Source organism: Marmota flaviventris, chromosome 7 (assembly GCF_047511675.1).
Source record: "Marmota flaviventris isolate mMarFla1 chromosome 7, mMarFla1.hap1, whole genome shotgun sequence".
In the NCBI taxonomy this organism is placed as follows: domain Eukaryota; kingdom Metazoa; phylum Chordata; class Mammalia; order Rodentia; family Sciuridae; genus Marmota; species Marmota flaviventris.
In genome coordinates this window covers 24,732,638-24,753,064 of record NC_092504.1, presented here as the reverse complement: position 1 = coordinate 24,753,064, position 20,427 = coordinate 24,732,638, and the positions used below count along the sequence as shown (strand labels likewise).

Sequence of the window (20,427 nt, the reverse complement as noted above, 5' to 3'; positions counted from 1 at the left end):
TTAGCAGAGACCAGAATGGTAGGGTCAAGAGTTAGGTCTCAGATGTGCTCTGCTTAAGGTGTCTTTAAAGTGTCCAAATGGAGATGAGAAGGAGCTTAGTAAAGGAAACAGGAGACAGTCAGAAGAGGAGCTCTGCACAGCCTGTTTAGAGGAGAGGTGCCAGTCTCACCTCCAGAATACACATTCTAATTTGCATTTCCCTTTCTGTCTGTATTCCTCCCTTCCTCTTCTCTTTTTCATCTTTCTTTTTATCTATGCTTTTCTTCCTATTCTTTTGCCTGCTTTCTTTTGGGCTGATTTTCCACTTAGCTCTTCAAAATCATCATTCCTTAATTGTACAGGATAGTCAAATTCTGTACCTTCCTGCTCTTTCTAGTGTATATACTAGTACGCACACATTCCTCCTAATCGGAACACTGATCTGATTAGCAAAGAGTCACTAAGGGCTGACCCACCTGAAAAGGAAAGATGGTATATTTTCTTTTTTTATTTTTATAGGTGTCCATCTCAATAAACTATCAGTAGAAGGGACACAACCTTATTTCTCATCCTTATCCTTTCTATGTGAAAGACTATACTTTCAGGGATCATTTCTATAGTATGTTACTAGAGAAGTTTCTCTGATCGTGTAGAGTATCCTTTCTATGTGAATAAAGGAGTTTCTTCACAATATTTCCAGATTACAAAAGACTGCATTTTATGAAGTCATATGTCACTGACAATATTTATGTAGAACCTACAGTTTTCTCATATTTAAAGTGAGAGATTTAATACTAGTAATAAAAATAACAACTAATGTCTATTAGCTAATGATTAATTCATTAGTGTTTTTTGACTAGTTACAGCTTTCAGAACATTATATTAAGAATTATATATATATATATATATATATATATATATATATATATATATATATATGTATTAATTTGAAATTCCCTTTTAGCTTTAACAATGTGTGATTCATCAGCTCAGCATGATCTCAGATATAAGAATTAAGTGAAGAGAACTTAGGTACATTGAGTGCAACATATGCCATTAATAATGTAATGCAATTAAATAATAATGTCTAAATAATGCCAGGGGAAAAAAGGTTCTAAAATATAATGATCATCATAAACTCAGGAGAAAATATTGAAAAAGATTTTAGTAATTACCATTATTTTATCTTTTAATTCCCAAACTGGTAAGGCCAGCTTCAACAAAGTATCATACCAAGATATTGTGTGTGAGAATCATTTGTGACCAAATGATGTTGAAGGCTCACTGAAGTCCAACTACATGTGAGAAAAACAAGTTTCAATGTTGTTAGTAAGAAGCATAATTTAGAATTCAAATGCATACTTCTTCTGTGCAGTTCATTGCTTTTTACAAGTATTTCATTAAGCTGTGTTACCCTGCTGTCAGAGGGAGGTTACTATGTGGCAAATATTATAATAAACAACCATTGAGGGGCTATTCAGATAAGAACAGGTCTCTGCAATACACAGTATGCATAGTTAAATGAGAATGAGGAAATAAATACATCAACTTACATTTGTAGGCCACGATAAAAGCAATATTGGCATTAGAGTAATTTGAGGTCATAGGCAGGAACTCCCTTTTGTACTATCTCTTAAGACAATCAAGTGCACAAGGAGCCATAAGCACCTCTGTGCAGGGTGCCACAGGTGCATTTGAAGATCCAAACAAATTACCTGCAGTGCAGTCAAAAAATTCGCCTTATTCACATCTACCTACCAAAGAGTTTCAAGTTGCAAAATCTGTTATACACAGGAACATCTTGTGAAAATGACTTGTTTTGAAAATCGATCAGTTTTTGCTGTATACAAACCAACTTAAATTTGAACAGCTTACAATAGCAAGCATATGTGACTTCATGGTTTACATGTTCGCTTTCATAGACAATTTGGATGTCTATATAGATAATAGACAATTGCCTATTGTTCTGGTATAGACAATTTGGAAGTTCCAAGAACCTTATACGTACATCCACCATCAATTGCAGGCTGCCTGAAGGCTCCTGCTTGGCTCTTTGGTGTCTGGACCTTGGCTGTGACAACACTAGTTCAAATGGACTTCATTATTCTTTCAAAATTCAAAACATGTATGTTCCCATTGGGACATCAGGGTTATCAGAAAAGTATAAGAAGTAGAAAAAGCCTCTTGATGCCCAGTCAAGGAACTAACACATGCCACTTCTTCCTTGCATTTTTCCAGCAGGTCAGAGGCCTGTCCAGATTCAAGGTCAGGAGAAAGAAACTCCAGCTTCTTATCAGAAGAGCTGCAATGTTTATGTTGAAGAAGCCTGAGCATATGTTTAAAAAAAAGAAAAAAAATCAAGACCATTTTTTAAATCTACCACAATGGTATAGTATAAATATTTGTCATGTGCCATGTTTTTGGCATGAAGGAATTAGTTAGCAGTCCTTTAGTTAGAGAATTTGCCTCCTTGTAAATACTGCTTTCACCTAAAAAAAAAAAAAAAAAGAAGCATCAAAGCTTAGGTTCCCAACTTCCTTCCAACTTACCTAAGTGATAGAATTAAGAGACTTTGTCATGTGACCTGGATGTAATGAATCAGATACACCTTTATGAAATTCTGACTTGGGGAAGGCACTATAAATATTTTCTTTTTTTATGGATGTGGCAGAGTCAAGACAGAGAGATGATAGTGAGCCCACTGGCAACACCCCAGGTGACCTGCATTTCTTCTGCTTAAATGGACTCTGTCTGGCCTCTAAGAAAGACTCATTAACTGCTCCTTTCAGAGAGTTAGGAAATTATTAATATCCTAAATAAGTTCCTTAAACTAGCCAGAGTGGCTTCTATGGATTAAAATTAACAGCCTTGACAGATATAGTGGGGACATTGACTATATTTCCTAATCTTTAAAAAAGAAATAACATTACCCATTGACAAACTCTGGCTCATAGTTGGTGCTTAATAAATGATAACTCATGTTGTTTCATGTTTTCTAAAAATTTCCTCAGACAAAATTTTCTGTCTCAATGAATAATAATGTCAGACAACACTGGTGTGTTTTGTTTTATATGTAAGATTATAAATCATAATTAACCTTCTCTTGATTAGCCTAGATTAACTCACTCTTTATTTATTTATTTATCTATCTGTTTATTTATTTATTTATTGGCAAAAGGCAATGGCAAGGCTGCATGGCATGCTGAGATATTTAAAGAAAAGAATCATGGTTGGCAATGTAACTCTATGGTTAGAGTGCTTACCTATCATGAAGAAGACCCTATGTTTAATAGACAGGTATAGGAAAAAAAAAAAAAGGAAGAGAATCAAAGGTGAGTGTGTGGGTTCACTCCTGTTATATACAAGACATACGTAAATGTCTTATCTACTTGGCTCCTACTTTGTTCACATGATTGGGGAAAACAGCTGCCTCGTTTACCTCAAAGCAGTATTCTGAGACTCATGAAATATTATAGGCATAAAGATTTTCAAAATATAAACTGCTAGGCAAGCAGAAGGGATTACTTTTTTAAAAAAAAGGAATTTCTCATTTATGCTCTAAACAAATACAAATTTAAAACATTTTAATATATTTTCAAAATGGATCTCTACTCTGAGTCTCCTCTAACATCTGCTTACATGTGTCTTCCATCAAGATTTAATTTAGATCAGTCCTTTCATGTTTCAGATTGAAAGACTTGACAGCAAAATCCTAAAAAATAAATGCAATTCATGCTACCCAAGGAAAGCTATCTTCCACGCCTGATTTCAGAGGAAATATCACTTTTCTTTCTAGTACTTGGCATGTTGACATATGCAAAGTAGGGCAAAATTAATGTAAGGTGATGTTAGATTAGCAATAATAAGACTGAACATTATATTAAGTTTAACATGGAACAAAGTTTTAAATAATTGCTTTAGAGTTCTATCATGTTATATGTTCTATAAGTATATATGTGGCTTTTTCTTTAAAAACCTGACCTAAATCTTTCTTCCTTTTACATACATTATGATCTTTTTATTCTGTTCTCAGAGTATTTATACAGATTGCTTTATAGTTTACAGTTTTATTTCCAACATTTTTAACTTGCTGTTTTTTATATGATACTTGGGATAACATTTTATCTAATAAATAAACAAAGGTATTAATAATTATACAAAGTTGACAACAAAAAAAACAATGAAATTATGTGGCACAACCAAAATTGAAATTAAAACCAATTATATGAAGGAATACAACCATTTATTTAAAAAACATGCAAACATAATACAATGCTTAAGACCACAAAAAGGAAATACAGTCGTAAGCAATTCATCAAAAGTGACACTTTAAATTAAGGAAAGGGCAAGTGAGAATTCAGTTAAAATTCATATCTATTTATTTCATCAAAAGTTTAAATTAACAAATTTAAACTTAAAAAAAAAGAGGCATCAAAGCTTAGGTTCCCAACTTCCTTCCAACTTACTCATGTGATAGAGTTAAAAGACTTTGTCATGTGACCTGGATGTAATGAATCAGATACACCTTTATGAAATTTTGACTTGGGGAAGGCGCTATATTTTTTTTTTATTGTGGATGTGGCAGAGTCAATACAGAGAAATGATTAGTGATCCCACTTTTCTTTTTCATTATCATCATCTAGTAATGATTTTATATTTTTCCCTAACTTCTCAATCCATGAAATATACCAAATTTTAATTTTCCTTTCATTTCAGAAATTATCTTTTCCAACTCTTACATGATCTCCAAGTAGGTAATACCTGTCTCTGTACCCATATTTAAATTACTCAATGGTATCTCATATTTATTTGAAAAGTATCCAATTAGCTATAATGTGTCATGGAGAGGGTCATTTCAGGTCACTTCTATTTGAGGTTTTAAATATCTCCATTATCTGAATGTCTGTCTCTTTCCTGAATTTTGAAACTGTTCTACTGTTATTTTATTAAAGTACCAATGGCCAACAATTATATGAAAAACTACTCAACATTTTTTGCCATCAGGGAAATTCAAATCAAAAGTACCCTGAGATTCCATCTCACTGCAATTAGAATGGTGATCATCAAAAATGCAAAACAAAAAATAAATGCTGGTGAGTACATGGGGGGAAAGGAACTCTTATACACTGGTGGTTTAAATGTAAATTGGTACAGCTGCTGTGGAAATCAACACAGGAATTTCTCCAAAATCTAAAAATAGAACTACCATATTTTAAATGTCTATATGTAAGTTGTCCCTCCAAAGCTTCAATTTATGCAAGAGGTAAAATGGTTAGGTGATGAGAGCTATAATCTGATCAGTCCATCCTAATCTGACTGGACTGATTGTATGGTAAATGTAGGCAAGTAGGGCATGGATGGTGGAGTTGGCTCACTAAGGTCATGATCTGAAAGGGTATATAGTTTTTTTTGTGACTCCTTCCCCCCTCTCTGCTTCCTGACCCTGCCAATAGCTGAACAGCTTTCCTCTGCTGGGCCCTTCCCCTATAATGTGCTGCTATGGGGTGGGCCCAGAGTAATGTAGTCAGCCACTTATGGACTGAGAACTTGGAAAACATGAGCACCAAAATAAATCCCCCCCACACTCAGTTGTTCTTGTAGGTACTTTGGTCATGGTGACACAAAACCTGATTACATTTGAAGTTGGTACTAGGATGTGGGAATGTTACTGTGACTAACTTAACCAAGTAGTTCAGAAACCTTTGAAAGTGTTTTGCAGGCAGAAGTTTGAGAAGTTGAGAAATGCAAGCTGCAAAATCTTTTAATATGTTGTAAGTGGAGCTTAATGGGTGATTCTAGTAGGAGACTTTTCATCTCCCAGAGTGACTAAGTAATCCAGCCTGCACCCCTGCAGGCCAATTGAAATATCAAGAACCAATCAAGAGGAGCTTTACAACTTCTCTTATGTGCCTTTAAAAGTAAGAATGCTGTTCAGACTTAAAACAGCACTCTTGTCTCTCCCAGGCACTGCACTGGGAGTTCTGAAACTTTTTCTCTCACTATTTTTTTTAAATAAAATTTCTGTTCACTCGTTTACCTTTCTGTTCACTTGATACCTGGTGATCATTGTTCCACTCTGTGGAACAGGAACCCGATCCCAACTCTTGCCAGTAACACAGCCATACCACTCCTTGGTATTTATCTAAAATAGTTAAAGTCAGCATAATCTAGATATACATGAATATCCATGTTTATCATAACACTATTCATCATAGCCAAGATATGGAAATGTTCTAGGTATATAAATGTGGTATATGGACACAATGGTGTTTTATTTGGTCATAAATAATAAAATTATGACATTTGCAGAAAAAAAAATGGGTGGAACTCAAGATCATAATTTTGAGCAAACTCAGACTTAGAAAAGTATCATATGTTTTCTCTCATATGTAGAAGCCAGAGGTGGGGAAAAATACCATGGAAAATGGATGTCATGGAAATAGAAGGAAGATCATAAGGGCAGAAGAAAGTCATCAGGTGGAGGGAAGAGGGAAGGTTGAGGGAGCTATGGGGAAATGAAACTGATCCACTTACATCTTGATGCATATATGAATATGCCACAATTACACTCACCATTCTTCATAAGTAACAGCCATCAATAAAAATAGACATTAAAAGTAAAAACAACAATTCAAAAGGCAACTGTGAGTGCTTATGTGAGGTTACTCTTACCTGCCTTGTTCTTTACTTTCTCTCACATCTCTTCACACACCAACCTCACTAATCACAGGGATCTTTCTCCTAATTCACTGCAAATGCCAAGACCTTACGTGATGTGATTCTTGGGTTCCTCTCCATTATGATATCATTTTGTTCTCTACCTTAGCATTCTCCAATCGCAATTACATTCAGTCACTTTCATTCTGTATCTTGAATACATGAACATTTCCTCACTTCTCAGAGCCTGTGGCTTATTATTCTCTCTGCCTGAAACCATCTTTCCCTTTTCTCATTGTATGACCAGTGTCTTGCTCAAATATCAAACTGCCCAGTGAGCCTTTTTTTTTTAACCACTTTATCTTAATCACATCTCTTTCCACACAGTATCCTATCTAACTCTGAATATTTACTCATAAGTAAGATTATCTTACTTATTTGTTGACTTGCTTCTTGTCACCTCTGAAGAGGAAGGAAGGTCTTTGCAAGCAGGGAGATTGTTGTGATTTCGAATGTTAACCTCCCAGGTCTCAGCCACAGTATCAGCACTATTTCTTGAACTAATTAATCTGCTTTTATCCTTTCTAGTAACTTAAATTTAACATTGTCCTTTCATCAATTAATATGATCTCCTTTACTAAGCTCATATTTTCTCTAAGATAAAATTTGACTTATTAAGTCACCAAAGATTTTTGTAATATATCTAGCCACTTTTATTACAAATTATCACATAAGAAAGAGAATTTTTTCTATCTCAGACAGAAATTGTAAAGAATTTATCTTAACATATAACTACCTTGATATGCTGGATATTGTTTTTATTTTTAAATAACCAACCTCAGTCCTAAATTCTGCTTTTTACTCCAGAGTATGAAAACATGAGTACTACATTTTTCAAAATTATCTGCATGTAGGATAGGAATTAAATCCCACTAATGAGAAGGATTTACATAAAATTTGCAAGGAAAAAGAATGGTAAAGCTAGTTCATTTACTAGAGCAGCAATAAGCATCCCATGGTCTTTAGCAAATAGTGGACACAGGTTTTCCCATAGCTCCTGAATCTGTTCACTATGTGTGTATGCACATTTTAATGCTCCTAATTCTTCTGACAAATGTTTTCTCTTTTCAAGATATTAAAAATACTAGAGAATACTTTTGTTTTTCTGTCCAAATCGAATGTTAATTAATGAAATTGATCCTCCATAAATGGATTTTTAAATTTTTAACCAGTGCATTATTATTATACATTATAATGAGATTCATTATGCCATATTCATGCATGCACATCACAAAATTTGATAAATCTCATTTCCCAGATTTTGGTGCTAAACTTATAAGAATAAGTGATTTGATAATTGTACATTGTGACATTCTTATGTTTGTCAGTTTTGAGAGGTTATAAAAATATTCCCAAATTGACAAATTCTGAAGGGAGTGATATAATATTTAAATATCTGAAGTGAAGATTAGAAGTAAACAAGTAGTGTTGCCCCAAATATCATAAAATTTCAGCAACGGAAATAAGTGGGAAAAGCACAAAACATAAGATAACACAGAAAAAAACTTACCCTATTTAGCACATCTTTCAGCTTGAAAGATAAGCTTGGTTATGATTTAGGTAGATTGTGATTGAAGTTTCCCATATTGTGAAAAAACGTAACCTTCAAGGAATGGGACTGTGATAAAATGGCCAAGTCCAGAATCTTTCAGCTCAATAGCCAAATGGGTCATATGGAATAGATTTCACAGATTAAATGACAACTTTAGTAACATTGTGGCCAATGAACGTTGCATAAAGTTGGACCAAGATGACTGAGTCAAAATAGAAATCAACAAATCACATAGAGTTGATGAAATCTACTTATGTACTTTGTGGCTTAAAAATTATGTGGTGTGGGATATAATTACTTTTAAGCTCAAGGTCTTTATGACCTAGTTGGGAGCACATTTATAATATGTTAGTATAATTTTTCATCTATTTGCTTATTTTTATATACTTAGTTCTAACCTACTATATACTTAGTTCTATCCTACAGGCTCAGGTAGTTATTTGTTTTCTCTGCTATATTCCTGAACAGTGGCTGTATTTGGTAACTGAATGAGGAAGTCATTAGAGAATATAACTGGTTGCAACTTGAATAAAATCTCAATGGAAACAGACTTTGGTCTAGTAAAAGTATTGGGATATTTAACAATGAATGGTTATCAAGGTTTTTTTCAAAGTGTCCCCATGGAAACATTACCTTCTGCAAATGTTTTGGACTCAAGACTCTATTTTAATGTTAAGTGTTGAGAAATGGCAATGACTATCAGGAGGGAAAATTAAGGCAAGCATATTCCTTTACTAGAGCATGTTGTTTCAATTCAGTGCTGATTAAATGCCTACAGATTGCATCCTCTTCACCAAAATGCACTTGGTATGCAGATGTGGATGGGTGAGAAGATCAGTTCCATTAAATTTAATTCAACATTAAATGAAATAGGGTGGTCTAACTCAGTCCTTGCCAGAGATACCCTGTGGTGTTGGTACCTGATGCCCATAATCCTTCAAGACATGCCCTCAGGGGGATGGTGGCAATATAAGGTACCCGGTAAACATACTTGCAAAGGAAAGGCTGTGGGGGGATAGGGCTGCTAGATATGAAAATCCTTTAGTAGAGAATTTCTCTTAGGAAGTGATGGGGAGAAGACATGAGTTCCCAGTCCATTATTTTCTGTCCCAAAGACTTTACTTTATGAAACAAATTTGACAAATAAAATGATTAAGAATACTAAGCTAGCAGATTTGACTTCTGGTGAAAGGTCTCTATTTGGCTTCCAGGTGGCTGCTTTCTCACTGTGTCATTACATGGTATTTCCTCTCTGTGTATACATCTCTGATATCACCTTTTGTATGAACTTCTTTTTGTAAAATGACACCATTCAAATTGGATTAGGTCACATTATAATGGTCTCATTTTAACAAAATTACCTTGTTACAGGTTCATCTCCCAAAATAGTCATGTGTATCATACCATGCCCACTCATGACCTCATTTAATCTTACTTAACTATCTAAAGTCCCTATCTCCAAATATGCTAGCATTTTGAGGTACTAGAATTTAGAACTTCAATATATAAATTTGGGGGACAAAAGTTAGACTCTAACAAAATTCTCCTAACCCTGATTTAAACTATTCCAGAGCTGCTAATGTTCTGGAATAGTTTTATTGATAATCTCTATCTCTATAAAATATATTCACATATATTTATTTCTCTTTATAAAACAATTCTATAAAGACTTAATGGATAACTTATAGATACCTAATTTTAAAGTAAGTGAATGTTCTGGATGTCATTGTCTTATAATTGCTGCCCACCCTAAACTTGCTAAATCATGAAGGCACCCTTTCAGTTAATTTATGTATTTAACAAATGCTATCAGTGCTCTGAGATTCTTTATAGAATATTTTATGGATATTTTTTGAAATTTTGAATCCTTTTTCAATGTCATTCCCCAACCCAGAGCCAATAAGGTCAATGGCCATTTGGGGTTCTTTGAAGTCTGCATTCAAAAATTATGTGCATGCCTGGAGAGAAGGAGAAAAGGGGAAAGTTGAAAGTTGAAAAACAGTTGAAGTCTGCTTTATTCATATATGGAGATGACCTTTTCATCTGAATCTAGTTTGTCAGGTCAAAAGCATTCAGATGATGATTCTCATGCTATTTGCAAGAATTTTATATTTATCCATGTTAATTAACACCAACTTTATATGTGTGGAACCATTAAAAAATCAAACTTACCTGATATATTCATTTTAAGTACCTCTTTAAAATCAGTTTCTGTGTCAACTACTTCTAAAATTTTATCTTCTGATCATCCTATGATACAGCCACATCTTTTTTGCACATTTTTGGATGATACTTGAAGAACATAATTTTTAGGTCACTATTAACTCATTTTAATTTACTTAGAGAAAGATTTTTGAAATATACAGAACATTTCAATCAGATAATCTGCAAAATATAAATAAATGCATGAGCTATATATATGTATATATATATACATATATATTAATATTCATATCAGATTTCAATAAAACTGCCCCCAAATTAGAGACTATAAAGAAAAATTCACCAGGTAAGAAAAATCAGTTTTGCTCCTTGTTTTTGCATGGACTGAACTAGATATACTTAATGATCCATATTACTATTTTTCCTAATGCAAAAATAATTCTCATTTATTGTACAATTTCAAGGCTAAAATATAGTTAAAATAAAGACTTATTCTTTTTTCTATCTTAGTTTTTAGAATATTTCTTTAAGTGTCCCAATGCTCAAAGGCATGGCCACCAAATTAATCAGCAATTTTCTAATCCAGTTGCATATATTTTGGTGTACTTTGTAAGAACCTTTCTTTTCCTAAGGAATAGGGGTAATTTCACTTCTTTCTTATTTTAATAAACTTACTTCATGTTTCTACAAATGCTCCAATTTTTATCAACACTTTTATTAATAGTAACATACATATGGCTTTTTCTAAATATATATATATATATATATATATATATATATATATATATATATATATACACAAACATACACACACACACACACTTGGGTACATAATAAACATTTAAGCTTAAAAAACTCAGTTTTTGCTATTTCTTCATTTAATTTTTAAATAATGTATTAGTGTATTTGGGGCTTCTGAAGTTCTAGTACAAATTATTATCTTAATATCTGTGTGACCCAAATACTAATATACCCATTACTGTCCATGTATACATGGACTACAAAAAAAAAAAAAAACCCTTCCTATATTAACTATGTAAGCCAGCATATATATCATATAAGAATGTTGTCTAATCTACATTTTACTTACTAATTAAAATTCAAGCTATAAATTGGTGCAGTTTTATACTCAAGAGACTGGTTCTTGATCTACATAAATGCAAAATATTGAACCCAAACAGCAGTTCCCTTACCACAGCAGACATTCTTAATTTCCATGAATTGAAATACCCTTTCTTCAAAGCACTGAAACTAGTTTTGATTACTCTCTGATTGTAGACTGGTGATGTCTCAGGCACAGATGTTTCAGTTTATTAAAAAAAAAATCATTTATCCTTATAAACATCTTAAATCCACAATATTTACTTCTTTAAAAAATTATGTAAATGGTCCATATATTAAAACCATTGCAAATGCTATACTTATGATACATGTAAATATTGGTTTATTTCTAACCATCTAATTATAATTAATTGTGAAAGGTAACTTTCGTAAGCATTTAATTGTTAATAACTTTTGTATTAATAATTTCAATCTATGATATGCAACTGCAATCTTTTTTTTTCTTAGCTGCTATGTTAGTGTGCTCAGGCCAAAATAAAAAAAAAATATTATCTGGGAACTTTAAACAACACAATTTATTTTTCTATACCTCAAAAGGTTTTGTCAGGATTGTTTCTCCTGGAGTCTATCTTCAAATAGTAGATATCAGATCAAGAATACACCTTTATAAACTAATTTAACACTAAATACCTTTTATGCAGTCCTGTCTTCAAATACAGTCACAATTGGGGTTGTGATTAAACATATGAATTTTGGAATGACACAATTCACTCCATTCATAAGTACTGATCTTGTTTGTGTTTATGCCATAGAGTACAATGAATGACCTGGCTCATCTTTTTAATGACTCAGAATATAGAAGTCCAAATAACATCAATGGCAAAATGTTTGTATTAATCAAAGAAGGGTGATAATAATACTTTTCTACTGATAAGATATGGCCAATAGTTTAAGTTCCAAAGGAACTTGGCACAGAGTCCTTCAAGCTTATCCATATGACTTTTGTAGACAAAGTCAAAGTGTAGCACTTTCAAATTTTTTGACTGATGTACAATATCAGGATTGATTATTTCTGGTTAATTAGTTAATTTCAGTTAATAAAGTGATCTTCCCATAAGCTAAGACATTTCACTGGGTGAACCACCATATGACCTACTTATACCACTTCTCAGTATTTACCCTGAAGAATTAAAGTCATCTTACTACAGTGATACATGCATACCCATGTTAATAGCAGCACATTTCACAATACCCAGACCATGGAACCAGCCTAGGTGTCCTTCAATGCACGAATGGATAAAGAAAATGTGGTATATATGCATAATGGAGTTTTATTCAGCCATAAGGAAATTATGGCATTTGCAGGAAAATGGATGGAAATAGAAACCATCATGTTAAATGATATAAGTCAAATTCAGAAGGTAAGGGTCATATGTTTTCTCTCATGTGTGGAAGCTAGAGAAAAAGGAAAACGATGGTGGGGGCAGGAGTGTCCTAGAAATCAAAGGGAGATCAGTAGAGGAAAGGGACAAAGTGTTGGGAGGTTTGGAGGGAGGAGGATTCCCCAGCCAAAAATCCCAGGGACTGATATTGGGCAAATTATATTGTTATATTGTGTGCATGTACAAATACATAACAACAAATCCCATCAATATGTACAACTGTAATGCACCAATAAAAATGTGGAGAAAAAATGTTATGGTAATATGAAATGAAATAGTACTCATTTATTGAGCCTAAGTACATCTTTTATTTACCCTGTTTCTCAGATAGAGGCTTTAATAGGTTCTTTTGCCTAATTCCCTTAAAAAATAATAAGCTGGGAATTGGAAATTTGATCTATGACCAGAGAAAAACTACTATACTGATTTGATGTAACATCTAGAGTTAAAAACCACCTGAGCTCTCCACCTCTTTCTTCAAAACATGTCTTAATGTTATGACACTTGGAAAGTTATGCCTACTCATGCTAAAATATAAGCATTAAAAATTTGAAAGCAATTTCAACCGATCAACGTTTATTACAATGTATTGCATCGAGAGTAAATAAACAGTGCTATGAGAAAAAAAGTACATGCGATAGTTTGGATCTGGAAAGTGCCTCAAAGGTGCTTGTGTTATAGGCTTGGTCCCAGGTTGGCACTATTAGGAGGTGGTGAAATCTTTAAGAGATGGGGCCAAAAGGAAAGTCATCAGGTCATGGAAGGTGTGCCCTTGAAGGTATTTTAGAATCTCCATCTCTCCCTCTTTCTTGTGCTTCCTGGACATGAGGTGAGCAGCTTTTCATGGCTACGTACTCCACATAAGCCCAAGAGCAACAGCACCAATTGGTCGTAGAGTTGAAACTCTGAAACTAGAAGCCAAAACAAACTATCTCTCTTTAAAAGTTGATTATCTCTGGTATTTGTTACAGTAACAAAGAGTCAGTTAACATACTTACTAAGGAAAAACATATATTCTTGATATTCTTGACATTCATCAAATATTACTCTTATCTTTGAAAGCTTTGAAGTCTTTTCTACAAAAGCTAAACACATACACATAAACGTATTTCTATAAGATTTCCTAGGGATATAAATGTTCAACCATATCTTTGTTATGGCTTTCACTATATGGCTTTTGCTTAGGAAATAAGATAAACTTGATTTATAGATACTGAACAAGCAAGTTCACATAAAAGAAAAAAATATAATTTAAAAGACCTCAGTAAAATATTTTGCTGGTAGAAAACAATATAAGACCTGAATACATTTAGGACATGTGAGACTAAGGCAAGACCTGAGAAAGTTCAGTCCAAGATATTAGTTTTTCCATGGTCATTAAAACTGGAAAATTGCACAGTATTGCAATTTTTGTCTTTCAGTCTCCAAGGAAGTCTTGGGTATCTAAAACAAACTTACAACTAGTTGGGGTCTGTGGGGAGAGTTATTGGTGTTTCAACATAATATAAATTGTTGTTCTGTAGTCTGTTGCTTTCAGTTCTGCCTTTTAAAATCTGTGGCCACTATTAGCCCTTTCTTAGCTTTTTAATAACCTATATATCACTTTAAAAAGTGGGACGTTTCAGTTGAGTACTATAGATATTGGAATGGAACAAAAGAGAATATGACGGTAATAGTAGTGATACCAAGTGAATCATGAGTATTCAGCAAACCAAATCTGTTGGGATTGATGTAGCTTGCCAACATTATTATTCAATAAATTCTGTCATAATGTAAAGACACAATGTCTCTGGTTTATGCTAATGTATAGTACATAAAGGACAACTGATAAAGTTGAATTTTACCCAAGCCAGTTGTCCCCAGGAACAGTATTGTTTTAGAAATATCATCACTTTTTTTTTTTTTTTTTTGAGAGGCAAGGAATTGAACCCAGGGGTGCTTAACCACTGAGCCATATCCACAGCCCTTTTTAATAGTTCATTTAGAGACAGAGTCTCTTTCAGTTGCTTAGGCTGGCTTTGAACTTGGGATCCTCCTGCCTCAACCTCAGGAGTCCCTGGAATTAATGACATGTGCCACCAGGCCTGGTTACTGCCACATTTTTACTGCCAACCAACAACCTTCCTCATATCATTTAGGTAAGACTTACAGATGCATTCCTTGTTTATTTATTACAAGGCCAGACATAAATTTTCCAAATTCATATTCTCTCTCTCTCTCTCTCTCTCTCTCTCTCTCTCTCTCGCCTCATAGTTAACTTCACTGTTTGTCCCCACTGATTATTTGGAACAAAATGCTTTCAAACCAAATTTTGGTTAATTTGATCTTCTTCTAGGCCCCTGAACTTTGATGGACCCTCAAGCTCAGCCAGCAAACCACCTCTTTGACAGCTCTCCTGATGGCAGGCTGTCCTCAGGGTAAAACTTCTCTGATCTACTCTCTGATCATCCCACCGGTTCATGCTGCTTTCCACAGCCAGTTCTTTCAGGACTTGTTTATACTTCCCTGTAAAAGACAAACTCTTTTTGCCTAATATTTGAGACACTTGTACATCTGATATTCACAAAATTATTATTATTTCAGTAGAATTCCCCTTATTGCAAAAGTATACCTGCTCCTATTCCATCATCTTGTGTCCCCTTATTTCAACAGTCCTCAGTAAAGTCTCTCTGTACTTGTACAGATTTCTTTATTATTTGACAAGACCAGTGCTGTTCCTTCATTTGGTGTTCAGTAGCTTTTAGTATATGTTTGTATAAATATGTCAAAATAGACTCTACTGATATGTATATCTAAAAAGAACAAACAAAATTTTAAAAAATAGATTCCCTGAGTACCACTATACTTATTAAAATAATTAAACTATAGTAATAGCAACAAACTTTTTTATACTATTTATTTATTTATTTATTTATTTATTTATTTATTTATTTATATGTGATCCTTAGGATCAAACCCAGTGCCTCACATGTGCTAGGCAAGTGCTCTACCACAGAGCCACATCCTCATCCCCAACAAAACTTTTACTAGAAAACAAATCCAGGTGTAAATTGGAAATAATTTCGCTGCTTAATTTTGAAAAATATTACAGCAAATTATAAAATCAATTCCATGCATAAAAAAATCTTCTGAAAAATAAAAAATAACTTTTTGGAAACAAAAAACCTATTGAGTAATACAGTAATAAATTTAATCTGCCTTTTTGTATAATATAGATTTTATTCTATTTTCAAACAATTTTCTTATAATTAAGAGCATCTGATATCTACTAGTATAGTAATATTGTTTTAGTCAGCTTTTTTGCGTCTGTGACTAAAAGATTTGACAAGAACAATTTTAGGGAAGAAAAGTTTATTTGTGAGATCATGGTTTCAGAAGTCTTAGTCCATAGAAGGACAGCTCCATTCCTCAGCGCTCAAGGTGATGCAGAACATCATGGCAGAAGAGTATGGCAAAGGGAAGGAGCTCCTATGATGATCGGAAAGCAGAAATGGAGGTTTCCACTTGCCAGACACAGAATATATAACCCCCAAACCAGAACCTCAAAGGCTGACCCTCAGCCACACCCCACATGCCTTCAGTTACCATTCAGTTAATACCATCAGGTGATTAATTTACTGATAAGGTTTAGAGTCTCCTAACCCAAATATTTCTTCTCTGAACTTTCTTGCAATTTCTCACCCATGAGTTTTTGGAGACACCTCACAACCCAACCATAACGAATATGACTTTTAAAATAAGAAAGAAAGGGCTATGAATATAGCTCAGTTGGTAGAGTGCTTACCTCTCCTGCACAAGGCCCTGGGTTCAATCCCCAGCACCAAAAAAATAAATAAATAAGAAACAAAAACACTGGAAAAGGCAAAGCATATTACATAACAGACAAATGTTTTCCTCATAATATCATAGCTCAACTTATTAAAAAAATAACCTATAAGGTGGATGTTCTTATTTATGATATTACAAAACAGGGAAAGTGCATCCAAAATTGAAATAGTATAAAAAGTCTCTAATTCACTATAATATAAGAACTAATAAAAAGTGAAGAACAGCATTGAGCTTAAAATTTCAGGATATTAAGAATTTGATGGACAATTTTCTAAAAGTAGTAAAAAATGAAGGGTGTAGAGCACCAAAATATACACATTCTACAGAAACCTAGAAATCCTTGCTATAGACTGAATAATGTTTATTAAAGTTTCTTTTGTTTTTTAAAACATATTTAATACTGTGCGGGGACTATGGGATTGTCCACACTAGCATACTGGAAAAGAAAATTATGAGTAATTTGTTTTATGAGTGAATCTAAATATTACTTTAGTTTCATTCATTAGTTTACATTTTTTTCTCAAGATATCTTAGTACAAGATATAGTGGGGCCTTCTGAGAGGGCAAATTAAAAGTTTAAGATTTAAAAAATTTTGTTATAATTTAATATTTGGTATTTTTTAACTCTTAAAGTGTGCTTTCAATTGATTGGTGGCTGAATTATGGACTTTGGTCCAAGACTTTTATATTTTTATAGATGAAAGAATTTTTTTAGAAAGAATTTTATTACAGATGTTAGAAATAAAATATCTCTATTCCATTCTCAACCTTCATATTTAAATAACTGAAAAAAAAAGGAAATTGATCATCTTTCCAAAAAAACCATAAAGAAGATGCTGAAAGGTAAAGAATAAGCTGTCTGACTACCACTTGCACTTTTATTCCAAGACTAATTCACAAACTTGAAATAAAACCATACTTCCTCTTAATTATTCAGAATCATGTGAAAATCATTTTTATACAACACATGATGTGCTGAAAAAAATAATTTACATATAAATATTTGTTCATTTTGCTGGAAGTGATGGCTCATACCTGTGATCCCAGTGACTCCAGAGGCTGAGGCAGGAGGATCTCGAGTTCAAAGCCAGCCTCAGCAAAAGTGAGGCACTAAGCAACTCAGTGAGACCTGTCTCTAAATAAAATACAAAATAGGGCTAGGGCTGTAGCTCAGTGGTTGAATCCGCCGGAGTTCAATACCTGGTTACACCCTCCAAAAATAAAATTATTCATTTTAACAATTAAGATGGCAGGACTCTGAGAAATGCATTGATGTTTGGTCATTCATAAATATAATTAAAGTATCTAACTCACAAATAGTCCTTTCAGTCTTTTCATTTACTGTAATGATTAAATTGGATTTGCCAACAGGAAGTCCTATCAGTTGTCTAGCTATTAATATGTAAATGACCCATGTGATCTAACAAGGCACATCTTAATAAAGTTAAATACATCTTTAAAGGCTCAATTATAAATATGTAAAATACAATAAACTCACTTTAAAAGTTTAAATATAATGACATATTTTTGTTTATCACTGTGACATAAAAACATCTTCATTAACTAGCAGGTAGAATATTGAGCAACATTAAATGATACTTTGATGTTGACATTTGTCAGATGTAAATTTGAATGATTAAAGACATTAATATTCTTTCCATAACACATTTAAACATTACTTTAGAATAATATAATTATTGATATTTAAAAATGACAGTTTTTAAAATATGTACATTTATGAAGAAGTTTCAGGAAATAAGGGCTCTTTTTATCACCGTTTTCATTGTGCAATACAGAAACGTGGGTGAAAAAAATAAATATAGCTGAAAAAGAAAGGAAATTGAAAAGATGAGATCAAATTATGAAAGTACATAATACATGGATATATAAATTGAGTAGATAATATAATTATATTGAAACAAATTATCAGAGTAAAACACAATTTATTTAATACTCCATGTGTCTGTGCTTCATAATCTGTCATACATCAACCACAATGTGGAAAGTTATTGAGATTCTCAATGAATACAACATTCATTATAAATATATTTATCCAAACTGGAAGATTTAAACCAGAGAGATGATTAGTTGCAATAAAAGAAATTCATTAAAACAAAAAAGGTTTTACTTTCTATAACAGAGTTTGTGACTATTAATTATTAATCAAAATAATTTTAATTTTATATGCTTTAATTTAGTACTAAAATAAAATAAGATGACCTGTAATATAAACTTTGCATGTCAAAATCTTTATATTTTATTTTTCAAACTTATATCTTCAACAAGTAAAAGAAATACTCTAATAATAAATTCTGACCAAAAAAATCAGCAAAGCAAATCAGTATAGTGAAAGGAAATACATAGACACATTATATATACGTGTATATATGTACATGTGTTATACAAATATATGCATCTGAGATCAAATTTTAAAAAAAGAAATATTTTTCACAAATTCACTTTGATAATCAGCATACATTTGAATGTGCTTATTGTCTAATTTCACTGAAGTGAGGTAGAAAGTAAGACACTCCTTCCTAATAGACAGATAGCCAATAATATTTTTTGTTGTTTTATTTTATTTCTTAATTGATATATAATTCAAATACCACAAAAATGACACATTTAGAGTGCAGAGTATAGTGTTTTTATTTTATTCATAAATTTTAAAACCATAATGCTCTCCTGTTAATGGTACTTTGATCACTACAAGGGAAACCCCACACCCCTTATCAGTCACTTTGCATTTCCTAAATCCTGAAACCCCTGAAAAATACTAAATTACATTTATTTCTATGAATTTTTCTATTCTGGACATTTCACATATTTGAAATAAAAATATGTGTGGCTTTTGGTTTAGACTTCTTTCACTAAAATAGTGTTTTCAAGATTCATCCATGTTATAGAATCTCAGAATTCTTCATTTTTTATAGCTAAATAATATTCAATTATTTATCAGATCTTCAGTTGATGGATGTTTGGGTTTCCATTCTCTTTTTTGTTATTATAAATAGTGCTGTTGTGGGCATTTGGGTACTACTTTTTGCATGAACATGTGATTTCAATTTTCTTGGGTATACATCAAAAAGTAAAATTGCTGGGTAATATGGTAATTCTATGTTTAAAACATTTTTTTAAAAAGAACATTTTGAGGAACTACCAAAGTGTTTTTTTTTTTTTAAATGGATACACCATTTCTTTTCTCTGTGTGTTCCCATTTGTCCTCATCAACACTTGTTACTATCCATCCTGATTATAGCCATTCCAGCTGGTTTGAAGCGATATCTCAGTGTGGTTTGGATTTGCATTTACTAAGCATTGAGGATGTGAAGCATCTTTTCATACATTTGTTGGTCATTTGTGTATATTTCTTGGAAAAAACATCTATTCAGATCTTTTGCCAATTATTTTTTTTTCTTTTTTTTTTAATTTTTAATTTTTTATTGTTGGCTGTTCAAAACATTACATAGTTCTTGATATATCATATTTCACAATTTGATTCAAGTGGGTTATGAGCTCCTATTTTTACCCCATATACAGATTGCAGAATCACATCAGTTACACATCCATTGATTTACATATTGCCATACTCGTGTCTGTTGTGTTCTGCTGCCTTTCCTATCCTCTACTATCCCCCCTCCCCTCCCCTCCCCTCCCCTCTTCTCTCTCTGCCCCCTCTACTGA

General features: G+C 32.7%; 1 pseudogene; it reads left to right on the top strand.

Annotated features, from left to right (window-relative positions):
- The first annotated feature begins 568 nt into the window (after nucleotides 1–568).
- LOC114100914 (small nucleolar RNA U3) lies at nucleotides 569–658 on the top strand (annotated as a pseudogene).
- The last annotated feature ends 19,769 nt before the right edge of the window (nucleotides 659–20,427 follow it).